Source organism: Ranitomeya variabilis, chromosome 1 (genome assembly GCF_051348905.1).
Source record: "Ranitomeya variabilis isolate aRanVar5 chromosome 1, aRanVar5.hap1, whole genome shotgun sequence".
NCBI lineage: Eukaryota > Metazoa > Chordata > Amphibia > Anura > Dendrobatidae > Ranitomeya > Ranitomeya variabilis.
The window spans coordinates 137,982,314-137,995,932 of NC_135232.1; the positions used below are offsets into that span (position 1 = coordinate 137,982,314).

Consider the following 13,619-nt stretch of genomic DNA (forward strand, 5'->3'; position numbering starts at 1 on the left):
GCTGCCGATCCGCTGCGGATCCGCGGCGGATCCGCTGCCGATCCGCTGCCGATCCGCGGCGGATCCGCGGCCGATCCGCGGCCGATCCGCTGCGGATCCGCGGCCGATCCGCGGCGGATCCGCTGCCGATCCGCTGCCGATCCGCTGCGGATCCGCGGCCGATCCGCTGCGGATCCGCGGCCGATCCGCTCTGTGTGCACATGCCATAACCCTACCCCTAACCCTAACCCTACCCGTAACCCTAACCCTACCCCTAACCCTACCCCTAGTTCTAACCCTAGTTCTAACCCTAACCCTAGTGGAAAAAGAAAAAAAAATATTTTCTTTATTTTATTATTGTCCCTACCTATGGGGGTGATAAAGGGGGGGTTTATTTATTATTTTTTTATTTTGATCGCTGTGATAGAACCTACCACAGCGATCAAAATGTACCTCTAATGAATCTGCCGGCCGGCGGGCGCACTGAGCATGCGCCCGCCATTTTGGAAGATGGCGGCGCCCATGATGGAGGCGGACGGGGTCCGGGAGCCTCGGTAAGTATAAGGGGGGGGAGATCGGGGCACGGGGGGGGCGTCGGAGCACGGGGGGGTGACATAGGAGCAGGGGGGGAGCGGGCAGGAGGACGGGGGAGCGGACAGCAGGACGGGGGAGCCGGCAGGCGGACGGAGGGGACCGGACCCTATAACGGAGCACTGGGGGGGCGATCGGTGGGGTGGGGGGGGGTCACATTAGTGTTTCCAGCCATGGCCGATGATATTGCAGCATCGGCCATGGCTGGATTGTAATATTTCACCAGTTTTTTAGGTGAAATATTACAAATCGCTCTGATTGGCAGTTTCACTTTCAACAGCCAATCAGAGCGATCGTAGCCACGGGGGGGTGAAGCCACCCCCCCTGGGCTGAAGTACCACTCCCCCTCTCCCTGCAGATCGGGTAAAATAGGAGTTAACCCCTTCACCCGATCTGCAGGGACGCGATCATTCCATGACGCCACATAGGCGTCATGGGTCGGATTGGCACGGGTTTTCATGACGCCTATGTGGCGTCATGGGTCGGGAAGGGGTTAATAATGTTTTAACATTTTCTCACTTGTTTTTCTAAAAAAAATACATTGAGTATACACCAAAAACATATGGTACATGTTAAGCTTGGAATTGTGAACCTGAAAAGGGACAAGGACTGATAAGACAAAGCTTGTGGTCCTGGTTCCTTGTTCTCCCTTCCCTTTTCTCAATGTTAGAGATAGTAGAAGGGAGGGGTTGTAAGCAGATCTCCATAATGGAGAGGAGACAAAGTATCCACACTTTCAGAGAAAGGGCAGAGAAAATGAGCTACCCATAAAGTGGAAAGCATATGATGAGAAAAATAGTGCAGGATAGAAGCTGTGCTAATGTGAATTTCGTGCACAGCTTTTCGGCTAGTATTTTGACAATATCTCAATTTTTATGCAGATTTTCCAACTCAAAGCTGTATAAACCTTAATGGTTATTGGACGAAGCAGATCAGGTGATGTGTATTTGTATAATAAGGGAGGGTGCGGCCTAAAAATATAACACCCTTTACCAAGGTGTGCAAAATTATTAGGCAGCTTTTTTTCAACAAGCAAAAGGTTACAAAAAAATTAACTTACTCTGAAATGTGAAAAATTGTTACAAGTCTTACAGAGGGATGCAGCACTATTCATATTGCTAAGCTATTGGGGTGTGATCATAGAACCCCCAACGTTTTGTTGCACTTAGTCGATGGGGTCACAAAAAATGTGTTGTGAAATAAAGACACACATTAACTGCCAAAGATTTAAGAAGACTCAAACGTGAAGCGAACTGGAGCCCATTATCCTCCAGTGCTGTCATTACAGAACTGCAACCTCCCTGGAGACCCAAAAGCACAAGGTGTTCAGTGCTCAGAGACATGGCTAAGGTAAGCTGGAGGCTGGAACTCAACCACCACTGAACAAGACACAAGTGGAAACGTCAACACTGGTCAAGAAATATCTGAAGACAAACTTTTCAAAAGTTATGGACTGTTGAGAGTGACTTTTGATGGACCAGATGGATGAGCCCTTGGCTGGATCAGTAATGAGCACAGAACTCCACTTTGACTTCAGCATGCTGCAGGTGGGGTACTGCTGTAGGCTGGCATTGAGTCGTTTGGTTATTATTCACACTGTAACAGATGAAAATAAACATTAAAGATGGAAAAAATTATGTTTCTCATTTAGTTGGCTAATAATTCTGTGCAGTAAAAGTTTACCAATAAATCTGCACACATAGATATTGTCCTGAGAAGAAAAAGCTCACTTTTACTTTGTTAAATATTCAGGATTATTAATCATTTGGAATGACAGACAGCACTATAGTTTTTTAATAATAACATGAATAACCCTCTCCTAGTGTATCCTCACCCATCCTCTGCAGACTGTGAGCCCTTGCGAGCAGGGTCCTCCCTCCTTATGTACCCGTATGCCTTGTTTTTTGCTCATGTTTAATGTATTTGTCTATATTTGCCCCGTATTTCACATGTAAAGCGCCATGGAATAAATGGCGCTATAAAAATGTATAATAATAAAAAAAAATAATAATAATAATAAATAATCAAAAATGCAAATTGCATAATAATTGTGCATTTTATGGGCAGTAAAGTCAAAAGCATGCTATATAAAGGCTTGTATAGACGTTCATACCAAACGGTCAGAACACTAATGCACGGACTGGCCAAAGCTCTCCTGACCCGAATGTGACAGCTCCATATATTTCTGTCACGCTTAGGTCAGGGGGGCTGCAGACAGTCCTTGCATTGTGGTCCGATCTCAGACTGATTTGCACAGATGTCTCCTTCAGCCCTTACTTGACAAATGCTCCCGTAAGATAAAAATCAGAAATTTGAATCAGGCTACAAACTGAAAATCATAGGCTCTCAAAAGAAACAATAAATAATGCACCATGAAATTTAATGCAATTTTATTAACTAAAGGTAACCACTAATATATTTTGAAATATCCAAACCATTTCACTTCCAAACATCTATTACAAATGAGGTCATAATTTAGAGTGAACAAACAAAAGGACATTTTCCAGCTCCTGGTATAAAAAAATTGGTAACGACCTTTATTCCATCAAGATTACAATAGTGTCCAAGGCAGGGTATTCAGAAAGCGACACGTTTCTTTGTTATTTGGAGTCCCTATATGGTTCTTTTCAATTCAAACTTAACCTCATAATGTCTCTATTTTACATCCTTCTGAAATAATCAAGCTCCCTGGGCACAAAATAGATCTATAAGATAAGTTATTTGTGTTCACTTTTGATAATTCTTATTTAGACAATGCTATACACATTATTAGTTATGTTCATCATTTGTGCATTAACATTTTATTTAAGCCCCTAAAGGTTAGAAATTGGAAAAAAATATGTTTTTTATTTCTGCTTTTGCTTTACTTTATTTTTAATTGATATATTTTGCAATTTATAAAATGCGAGCAAGAATCAGGAAGCTCTACGCTGTTTGCTGAAGACTCAGGAGTGTTTACTGTGATGTCATTCCCTTCCGGTATGCTGTTTAACTAAAATTTATCAATTCTATTGGTTCCCGCTGCTAAGTGCGCTTGACTGTGCTCTCCTGCTGAGTGACAAAGCGAATGCTTCAGCATCAGCCAGTGATCAGCAGTGCTGATAGGGAAGCGATAAGGCAGTTACTTGATTACTGTTGTACTGCGGATCATTATGGTTATCTGCAAGCTACAACACTTTTCACCTTCACTTGCACAGCTGCTCCAAGTGCTTCTCTTAACTTGCCACTGAACCTGAAAAGGAAGCTTCGGAGCCAAGGGCTCTGATGGATGAGATAATGCTCTCATCATCATTTAAGGAAAAAAAAACCTTTGATTGTCGGAGGGAAGAAGGATTAAAAAAACAGAATTTCATGACATACTTCAAAGCTAAAGCCTTGATTCCTGCAAAAGTACAAAAACTTAACTGGTGATTGCCTGACTCATTCTTTGTTCTTATACGATTCAAAAAAAGTTCTAATAGCATCGAAAAAGTATTTTTTATTTTAAATATGTGTCACACAACCAGTTGTAAAACGATATGCCTGGTGGTTATTTCCTGCTTCCATGATCTCTCCTGTGTGTTCTCTGAATACCTGGTTATCTGTCTTCTCATAATGGGGGGTCTCCTACTCCAAATTCTTCACTAGTAGATAGAGAAGGGTGACGCTTATAAAGGGTATAACAGCTACCATGAGTCGAGGAAGTGCAATATTTATGCCCAAAAGATGCATTAAAGCTCCAGATCATTTATAATAGGAGAAATGCATACTTCCTTCTACCTAAGGTTTCCTTCACATGTCCATATAAAACAGGTACGTGATAAGTCCGGTACTGGTATCATCAGTGTTTTCCAAGAAAAAAAAGCACACCACACGTACTGGAAACACGGAGGTGTGAAGGAGGGCTAAAATTAATTTTCAATGTTGGTGGGGTTTTCATCAATAATCATTATAGCGAAAGATTACATTCTCTGAACTTTTATAGGTACAGTAAATAAAGTTTGTGATGCACTTTTAGCAAGAAAAAAACTTACTAAAAAGCTCAAAATATCTGCCTAGTTTCATGAACTACAGTTTCACTGCTGCTTATCGTGATGTAAGGAAGGTGGAAAGTACAGCAATGGAGTACAATAATCTGGAGATCACAGCGCCACGTGCTGGCAGCTATGTGATACAACGCTGTAAAAGTAAGGCAACATTCAGGCGTTTCAGAAAAACACCCCATTTCATCAGTGTGCTGGATCAAATTTTTATCCATTTTTGTTTTTACCATCAGTATGTCAAGCTATTTTTCTCTTATGCTGAAAAAAATAAATACCTTTTCCAAGCTTTTTCTACCCAATAAATAGTGAAAAATGGACAGGGCTCATTGAAACACAGACAGTATCCAAGTGCAAGTGCTATCTGTTTTTTTTTTCACTGATCCATACAATTGAAAGGGCACCTTTGATCCAGAAGTTGAATCAAAAACAGGCATCTCTCCATTTTTATTTTGTGAATTGGGCTGCAAAGAACAGACATGTGAACATGCCAATAGACTACAATGGGGCACGTGTTTTATCTGTTAAAATCCGGCTTAGATTATGCATTTAAAATGCAGGTGTGTGAAGGCGGCCTAAGGGTACCGTCACACATTGAGATTTTCATCGCTACGACGGCACGATTCGTGACGTCGCAGCGTCGTATAATCATCGCTCCAGCGTCGTAGACTGCGGTCACACGTTGCAATCACGGCGCTGGAGCGATGCCGAAGTCCCCGGGTAACCAGGGTAAACATCGGGTAACTAAGCGCAGGGCCGCGCTTAGTAACCCGATGTTTACCCTGGTTACCAGCGTAAATGTAAAAAAACAAACAGTACATACTCACCCGTCGGTGTCCTTCAGGTCCCTTGCTGTCTGCTTCCTGCTCTGAGTGCAGCCGTACAGTGAGAGCAGAGCGCAGCACCGCTGTGATCTGCTCTCACTTTCCGGCCGGCACTCAGAGCAGGAAGCAGACGGCAAGGGACCTGAAGGACACCGACGGGTGAGCATGTACGGTTTGTTTTTTTACGTTTACGCTTGTAACCAGGGTAAACATCGGGTTACTAAGCGCGGCCCTGCGCTTAGTTACCCGATGTTTACCCTGGTTACAAGCGAAGACATCGCTGGATCGCTGTCACACACAACGATCCAGCGATGTCAGCGGGTGATCAAGCGACGAAAGAAAGTTCCAAACGATCTGCTACGACGTACGATTCTCAGCAGGGTGTCTGATCGCAGTAGCGTGTCAGACACAGCGATATCGTAACGATATCGCTAGAACGTCACGAATCGTAACGTCGTAGCGATGGAAATTTCAATGTGTGACAGTACCCTAAGTGAAGGTTTGACTGTGGGATAACCAGAAATATATCTTTGTGTGTTATCTATGGTGTTACATTGTTTTTTTTATGCATACTGCTATTAAAGGGGGGGGGGGTCTTGCACATTTCAAACCTGTCTATTCTGGCAGCAAAAAAAGATGGTATCTCACCCTACTATCATCTATTTCCATCTAATTAAAAACACAGTAGCGTGGGCAGGCTTAGAAAGAAGAGGGCATTAAAAATAAATCTGCATCCATAAAGGGTGGCAAGAGTTAATTGATTAGGACAAAGTTTGATGTTTCGACCCTGCCAGGGAGAGCCGAACTAAGCCATAGCAACACAGCACCTTATGTATTATGCCTTGTACAATCCTTTACCATTGAGAAACATTTCTTTCTTCAACAACCCACAACGAAAAAGACTCTGGCAGGGTTGAAACGTCAAACTTTGTTGTTCAGCTCATAACTATATTTTGTCTTTATCTATTCCCACGAATGAATAAAATAGCTTTTTTGCACAGAGAGTGTGCGGTGAATCTCTCTTGCCTTGGTTTAAGGGGTCATGTACCTTGTTAAACCAGCACCTCGTAAATTGACTGAGTGCACGACAATCTTCCGAATCTCATCCCTAAGCATGATGATTTTCTGGGGTGTGCAGCTGTACAAGGTTACCACACATATTTTCGTGCTAACATATGTGAAGTTCTATTCTCAGTTACAATTTAAACACACTAGTCTGGCTACTTTATTAGACATTAGCTTTTTCCCTATTTTGTTACATTACAACCTGTGTTTGCATATTTTTTAATCTGATTCATGTGGGATGCATCAGCACTAAATAGTCTAAGTTGGTAAAGTGAAGTGAGAAAAATATAGGCATAAATTACATTTATGGGATCAAATAAAAAATTGCCATGTGCATGTGTATTCACCACTTTTGCAATGAAGCCCCTTAAAAATTAGGGTGCAAGCTATTACCTTCATAAGTCACATGCTTAGTGAAAGGAAGTCCACCTGTGTGCAATCTGTCACATGGTCAGTATATACACACCTTTTCTGAAAGGTCACAAAGGCTGCAACACCAATAAGCAAGAGGCCCCACTAACCAAACAACACCATGAAGACCAAGGAGACCTCCAAACAAGTTAGGGACATATTTGTTGAGAAGTACAAGATAGAGTTGGGTGATAAAAAAAAAATATCACAATCTCTGTTGATCCCCCGCAGCACCATGATATCTATTATAATCAAATAATCAAACCTGCCAAGAGAGGGCCACCCACCAAAACTCTCAGCCCCGGCAAGGATGGCATTAATCAGAGAGGCAGCAAAGAGACCAAAGGTAACCCTGAAGGAGCTGCAGAGTTCCCAAGCAGAGACTGGAGTATCTGTCCATACAACCACAATAAGCTGTGCACTCCATAGCGGTGGCATTTATGGAAGAGTTGGCAGAAAAAAGCCTTTACTTACAGACAAAAATAGTAATTCTCATTTTGAGTTTGCAAAAAGACATGTGGGAGACTCAACAAATGTATGCAGGAAGCTGTGGTCAGATGAGACCAAAATTTAACTTGTTGGTCACCAAAGTAAACGCTATGCCTGGTGCCAAACTAACACAGCTCATCGTCCTAAGAACACCAACCCCACAGTGAAACAACGTGGGGGCAGCGTCATGCTGTGGTGATGGGAGGAGCAGATGAATGGTGCGAAATAGAGGTATATTCTTGAGCAAAACTTGTTTCAGTCTGTTAGTGATTTGAGACTGGGACGAAGTTTCACCTTCCAACAAGATAATGACCCAGGCATACTGCTAAAGCAACACTCGATTGGTTTAAGAGGAAACATGTAAATGTTTTGGAGTGGCCTAGTCAAAGCACAAACCTTAATCCAATTAACATTGTGTGGTCAAACTTGAAGATTGCTGTTAACCAATCTGAATATTCTGAATATTCAGAATATTCATTTTGTCTTAAGCATCAGCACATGTGACCACCGGCCCCAGCAGGAAGTCTCCGGCTGACACTGAGCGCTACTGAAGAGGAATAGATTCTCACCACTCTCTGCGATGAACGGTCCCGGTGAGTATTCTGACAGCTGTGCTCTGCTTGTGAGCAGCGCATGGCATCCCTGCCATGCGCTGCTTACAAGCATTAAGCAGTTGCTGGCATCGGAGCAGGACGCTGTGAGGGAGTGCCGTGTAGGTGACTGTAATGTTTTGGGTTTTTTTAATCTTTCCTGATGGGGCCATGCATACCAGGAAAGGGATGGGGCCGATAAAAGAAAGAGGATGGGACCAATCATACCAGGACAGTGATGGGGCTAATCATACCAGGACTGGGATGGGGTCATGCATACCAGGACTGGGATAGGGCCAATCATACCAGGAAAAGGATGGGGCCATGCACACCAGGATAGGGATGAGGGGGCCATGCATACCAGGATAGGGATGAGGGGGCCATGCCTACCAGGATAGGAATGAGGGAGCCATGCATACTATGATAGGGATGAGGGGCCATGTGTATCAGAATGGGGATGAGGGGTCCATATATACCAGGATAGGGGATATTACAGTACAGAATTGACCTTTTTTTTGCTTCAATTTTTTTCCTAATTTCCTCCTCTAAAAGTTAGGTGCATCTTATGGTCCGGTGCATCTTATAGTACAATAAATATAGTAATAGGTATGCTTGGAAATTAGTTACTTTGCCCTATCCTGCAGTGCCCAAAATTTCCTAGGCACTCCCTTACTGACAGGTTCACTTTAAACACTGCACACAAATAATACACACAGTACCATCATAAAACGTGATAAAACTGTTTACCCAGGTGAGATCTTCACATTTAAGACCTCACTGTTCCAAATGATGGATTTCTTACCGAAACCTGTAATAAAATTTAAAAAAAGAACAAATCAGAATGCCATACAAATGATTACAAAGACCAAATCAGGATGTCAAACATGCAATACAAGTCAGACACATACAGCACCGTATAGCTGTTGCTACATATAGGCAAAGATATCACACCCTTTCATACTTACAATGCAAAGTAGCTACAATATGTGACCTAAGAAAACATTCTCAGGCTAGTTGTGTCAATGAGTACAGCTACATCTCAAGACTTTTAAAAGTGATAGGAGAAGAGATTACCAAAAAAAGAGGATTAGTAGTTGCTTTTGGTGTATTACATTAACTTCAACAGCTTGATTATATAATTGTCTCCAGGTTGCATCTCTAACTTTTGGACAAAGACATGGCTGAACGTCTCACAGTCACTTTCCTATATGAAACCATTTCTTGCTAGGCATTCTTCCTTTTTTATAATATGTTTGGTTATATAATATGTCATAATGATTTCATTTAACCTCTGAGTGACAGAGCCAATTTTGGCCAACTTTTACAATTCTGACCTCTGTTACTTTATGAAGTTATAGCTCTGGAACGCTTCAGTGGATCCCACTGATTCTGAGATATACTGTACTTCATGTTAGTGGTAAAATTTCTTCAATATGACGTGGGTTTATTTATGAAAAAAATGGAAATTTGGCAGAAATTTTGAAAATTTAGCAATTTTTAAACTTTTAATTTTTGTGCCCTTAAATCAGACAGTCATATCACACAAAATAGTTAATAAATAACATTTCCCACATCTCTACCTTACATCAGCACAATTTTGGAAATATATTTTTTTTGTTAGGACTTAATAAGGGTTAAAAGTTGACATGCGATTTCTAATTTTACCAACAAAATTAAAAAAAAAAAAAAATTTTTTTAGGGACCAACTCACATTTGAAGTGAGTTTGAGGGGTCAATATGACAGAAAATACCCAAAAGGAAAAAATGAACATTTTCCTTTTTTTTACAAAAAAATAACTTTGGAACCAAGCTTTTTTATTTTCACAAAGGTATCAGGAGAAAATGGACCACAAAACTTGTTGTTGAATTTCTCCTGAGTACACTGATATACCGTTTGTGGGGAAAAGCCACTGTTTGGGCGTGTGGCATGGCTCAGAAGGGAGGGAGCATCATTTGACTTTTTCAACACAAAATTGGCTGGAATCAAAGGTGGGCACCATGTTGTGTTTGGAGACCCCTGATGTACCGAAACAGTGGAAACCCCCAATTCTAACTCCAACCCTAACACAGCCCTACCCCTGACCTTAATCCCAACCCTAATCCCAACCCTAACCCCAACCACAACCCTATCCCCAACCCCAACACTACCCTAACCCCAACACCTCAACCGTAACCCCAACACAACCATACTGCCAACACAACTGTATTCCCAACACAACCCTAACCCCAACACAAGCCTAACTACAACTCTAACCCCTAATCCCAACACCACAATCATAACCCCAACACCACAACCATAACCCCAGCCGTAACCCGAACACAACTCTAGCCCCAACCCTAATGCTAGCACAACCCTAGCCCTAGCCCCAACCCTATAATGAACCAATAGGAAAAATCTATTGTTGCCGGGAGCCGGCCAGCAGATCTCGGCAGGCGCACTGCGCATGTGCCCACCATTTTCTTCCAGAAAGAAGATGCCGAGGGCAGGGGGACAATGCCGAAGGGTCCTGGGACACCGGAGGTACCGGGGGACCCCATTCCTCTCTCCTCTGGTATGCTAGATCATATCAGAAAAGAGACAAATGAATGGGAAATCAGACATTTTTTTTTTGCGATTGCCGTTATTCGGTAATAATGGCAATTGCAAAACCGGGGACTTATTTCTCTCTGCAAAATGCAAATAAATTTATAGAATTTATACATTGTGATTTTCTGGATTTTATCTTAGATATTCTTACTTTATATTTACATTTTAAAAATTACAAAAAGGAATATGGGTCAATGCAAAAGTTTGGGCACTCTTGAAGATGTGTGTGCTCACATAACTTTGACCGTGGCTTCAGATCCTAATTAGAGTGTTAGGGCTATGGCTTGTTTACTACAAATAAATAAAAACCCAGTCACCTCGAACCTTGTGCCAAAAAACAGCAGCCATGGGTTCTTCTAAACAGCTGCCTAGCACTCTGAAAATGAAAATGGCAGAGGCCCACAAAGCTGGAGAAGGTTATAAGAAAATAGCAAAGCGTTTTCAAGTTGCTCTTTGCTCAGTTTGAAATTTAATTAAGAAATGGCAGTTAACAGTAACAGTGGAGGTCAATATAAGGTCAGGAAAACCAAGCAAAATTTCAGTGAGAGCTGCTCATAGGATTGCTAGAGAGGCAAATCAGAACCCCACTTGACTGCAAAAGACCTTCAGAAAGATTTAGCAGACTCTGGAGTTGTGGTGCATTGTTCTACTGCTCAGAAACACCTGCACAAATATGGCCTTCATGGAAGAGTTATCAGTAGCATCAGACATATGCAAAAGAACATCTAAACAAGGCTGATGCATTTTTGGATCCAAGTCCTGTGGACCAATGAGATTAAAATAGAACTCTTTGGCCACAATGATCAAAGGTATGTGTGAAGAAAAAAGGGTACAGAATTTTAGGAAAAGAACATCTCTCCAACAATTAAGCATGGGGGTTGAACAATCATGCTTTGAGGCTGTGTTACAGCAAAAGGAACAGGGAAAATTTAATGGGTAGAAGGAAGAATGGATTCAATTAAATTTCAACAAATTCTTGATGCAAACATAACACTATCTGTAAAAAAAAAGTTGAAGTTGAAAACAGGATGGCTTCTACAAATGGATAATGATCCTAAACACATGTCAAAATTCACAACACACTACCTCAAAGGGTACAAGCTGAAGGTTTTATAATGGCCCTCATGCTCACCTGATCTGAACATCATTGAAAATCTGTGCCTAGACCTCAAAATAGCAGTGCATGCAAGACGACCCATGAATCTCACAGCACTCTAAGAATTTTCCAAAGAAGAATGGCTGAAAATCCATCAAACAAAAATTGAAAGACTCTTGTCTGCAAAAAGAGTTCAATCACAATCAGTGATACTTGCAAAAGGGGGTGCTACTAGGTACTAACCATGTAGGGTGCATAAACTTTTGCTTTGGCCCATTATCCTTTTTGTAATTTTTAAAATATAAAAGATGAAAATATATATTTATTTTTTTGCCTAAAATACAAAGGAAATGTGTAATCTCTAACTTTAGGCCTTTTAGAGATCATTTCATCTTCAACTTGCTTAACCGTTCATAATAACAGTAATTTTGACCAGGGTGCCCAAACTTTTACATGCCATTGTAATTTATCAATTAACAAAATGCAAAGTGAATGAACAAAAAAAAAAATTTTGATCAGATCAATATTTGGTGTGTCCTCCCTTTGCCTTCAAAACAGCATCACTTCTTTAGATAAATTTGCACACAGTTTGTAAAGGAACTCAGCAGAGAATTTGCTTCAAAGATCATAAAGAACTAACCACAGATCTTCTGTGGATGTCACTTGTGCAAATCCTTTTGTCTCTTCATGTGATCCCAGACTGACTTGATAATGTTGAGATCAGGGCTGTGTGTGGGACATATCATCTGTTCCAGAACTCCTTGCTCTTCTTTACACTGAAGATAGTTATTCATTACATTGGCTGTATGTTTGGGCTTGTTGACCCACTGTAGAATAAATTTGGAGACAATCAGATGCCTCCCTGGTGGTATTGTATGATGGTCATGTATCTATCTGTGTTTCTAATAATTAAAGACACCATTAATCCAATTAATTCTCACCAAATCCCCAACTTCATTTGCTGAAATGGAGCCCCAAACTTGCAAGCAACCACCACCATGCCTCACTGTTGTCTGCATACACTCATTTTTAAACTATTCTCCAGCCCTCCAGCAAAAAAAAGTTACCTTTTATTGCAGCCAAATATTCAGTTTGACTCATTAGTCCAGAGCACCTGCTGCCATTTTCTGCACCCCAGTTCCTATGCTTTCATACATAGTTGGTTGCTTCGCCTTTTTTCCATGTCAGATGCAGGGTTTTTGGCAATCATTCTTCCATGAAGACCACTTTTGGCCAGACTTCTGCAAACAGTAGATGGGTGTAGCTGTAATTGAATACAGTAGATGGGTGTAGCTATTGGTTGCTGCCAGCTATGAGCTGATACCACTGCTTGACATCCTCCAATTTTGAAGGAAAGTAAGAATGATATGTCTTTCATATGCTGCACTAAGCTTCCTTGGCCAACCACTGCATCTACATTCCTCGACGTTGCCTATTTCTTGGTGTGTCTTCAAAAGATCTTGAACAGCAAAACTTGAAACCTCAGTCTGCTTTGAAACCTTTGCTTAAGAGAGACAATGCTAATGCAGCATAACTACCTTGTGTCCTGATGCTGTTCATTCTTGTCATAGTGTATGACCTGTGACATGAAAAAAGAACAAGGAGTCCTAGAAGTGATGATATGGCCCTCACAGTGTATTGTTCTCAATTTAATTAAGTCTGTCATAGATTACATTAAGAGAGAGGAAGATTTGTTCAAGACTGTGGTTAGTGATGCAAGATCATTGGCAAAACCTCCATGCTGAGTTCATTACAAAATGTGTGCAAGTGTACCTAGAAAAATTGACTCTGTTTTGAAAGAAAAAGATTATCAAACCAAACATTGGTTTGATATAAATTTATCTTTCGCTAATTCAAGTTCCATTTTAAAAATAAACTGTTAACGCATTTATTTTAAAAGAATTCTCACTTTGCCCCATTTTTTTCAAGCCTGCCTTTATACAATGCTACACATATACAGCTGTGCTC

General features: G+C 41.3%; 1 long non-coding RNA gene across 1 annotated transcript in view; it reads right to left on the bottom strand.

The window, feature by feature from the left end:
• Positions 1-1,063: 1,063 nt before the first annotated feature.
• LOC143807515 (uncharacterized) overlaps positions 1,064-13,619 on the bottom strand; it is an 83,980-nt gene continuing 71,424 nt past the window's right edge. Inside the window, exons 7-8 of the long non-coding RNA XR_013221754.1 lie at positions 8,716-8,776; positions 1,064-2,166 (exon numbers count right to left, since the gene is read on the bottom strand). This is a non-coding gene — a long non-coding RNA (uncharacterized LOC143807515). The remainder of the gene's footprint in view (positions 2,167-8,715; positions 8,777-13,619) is intronic.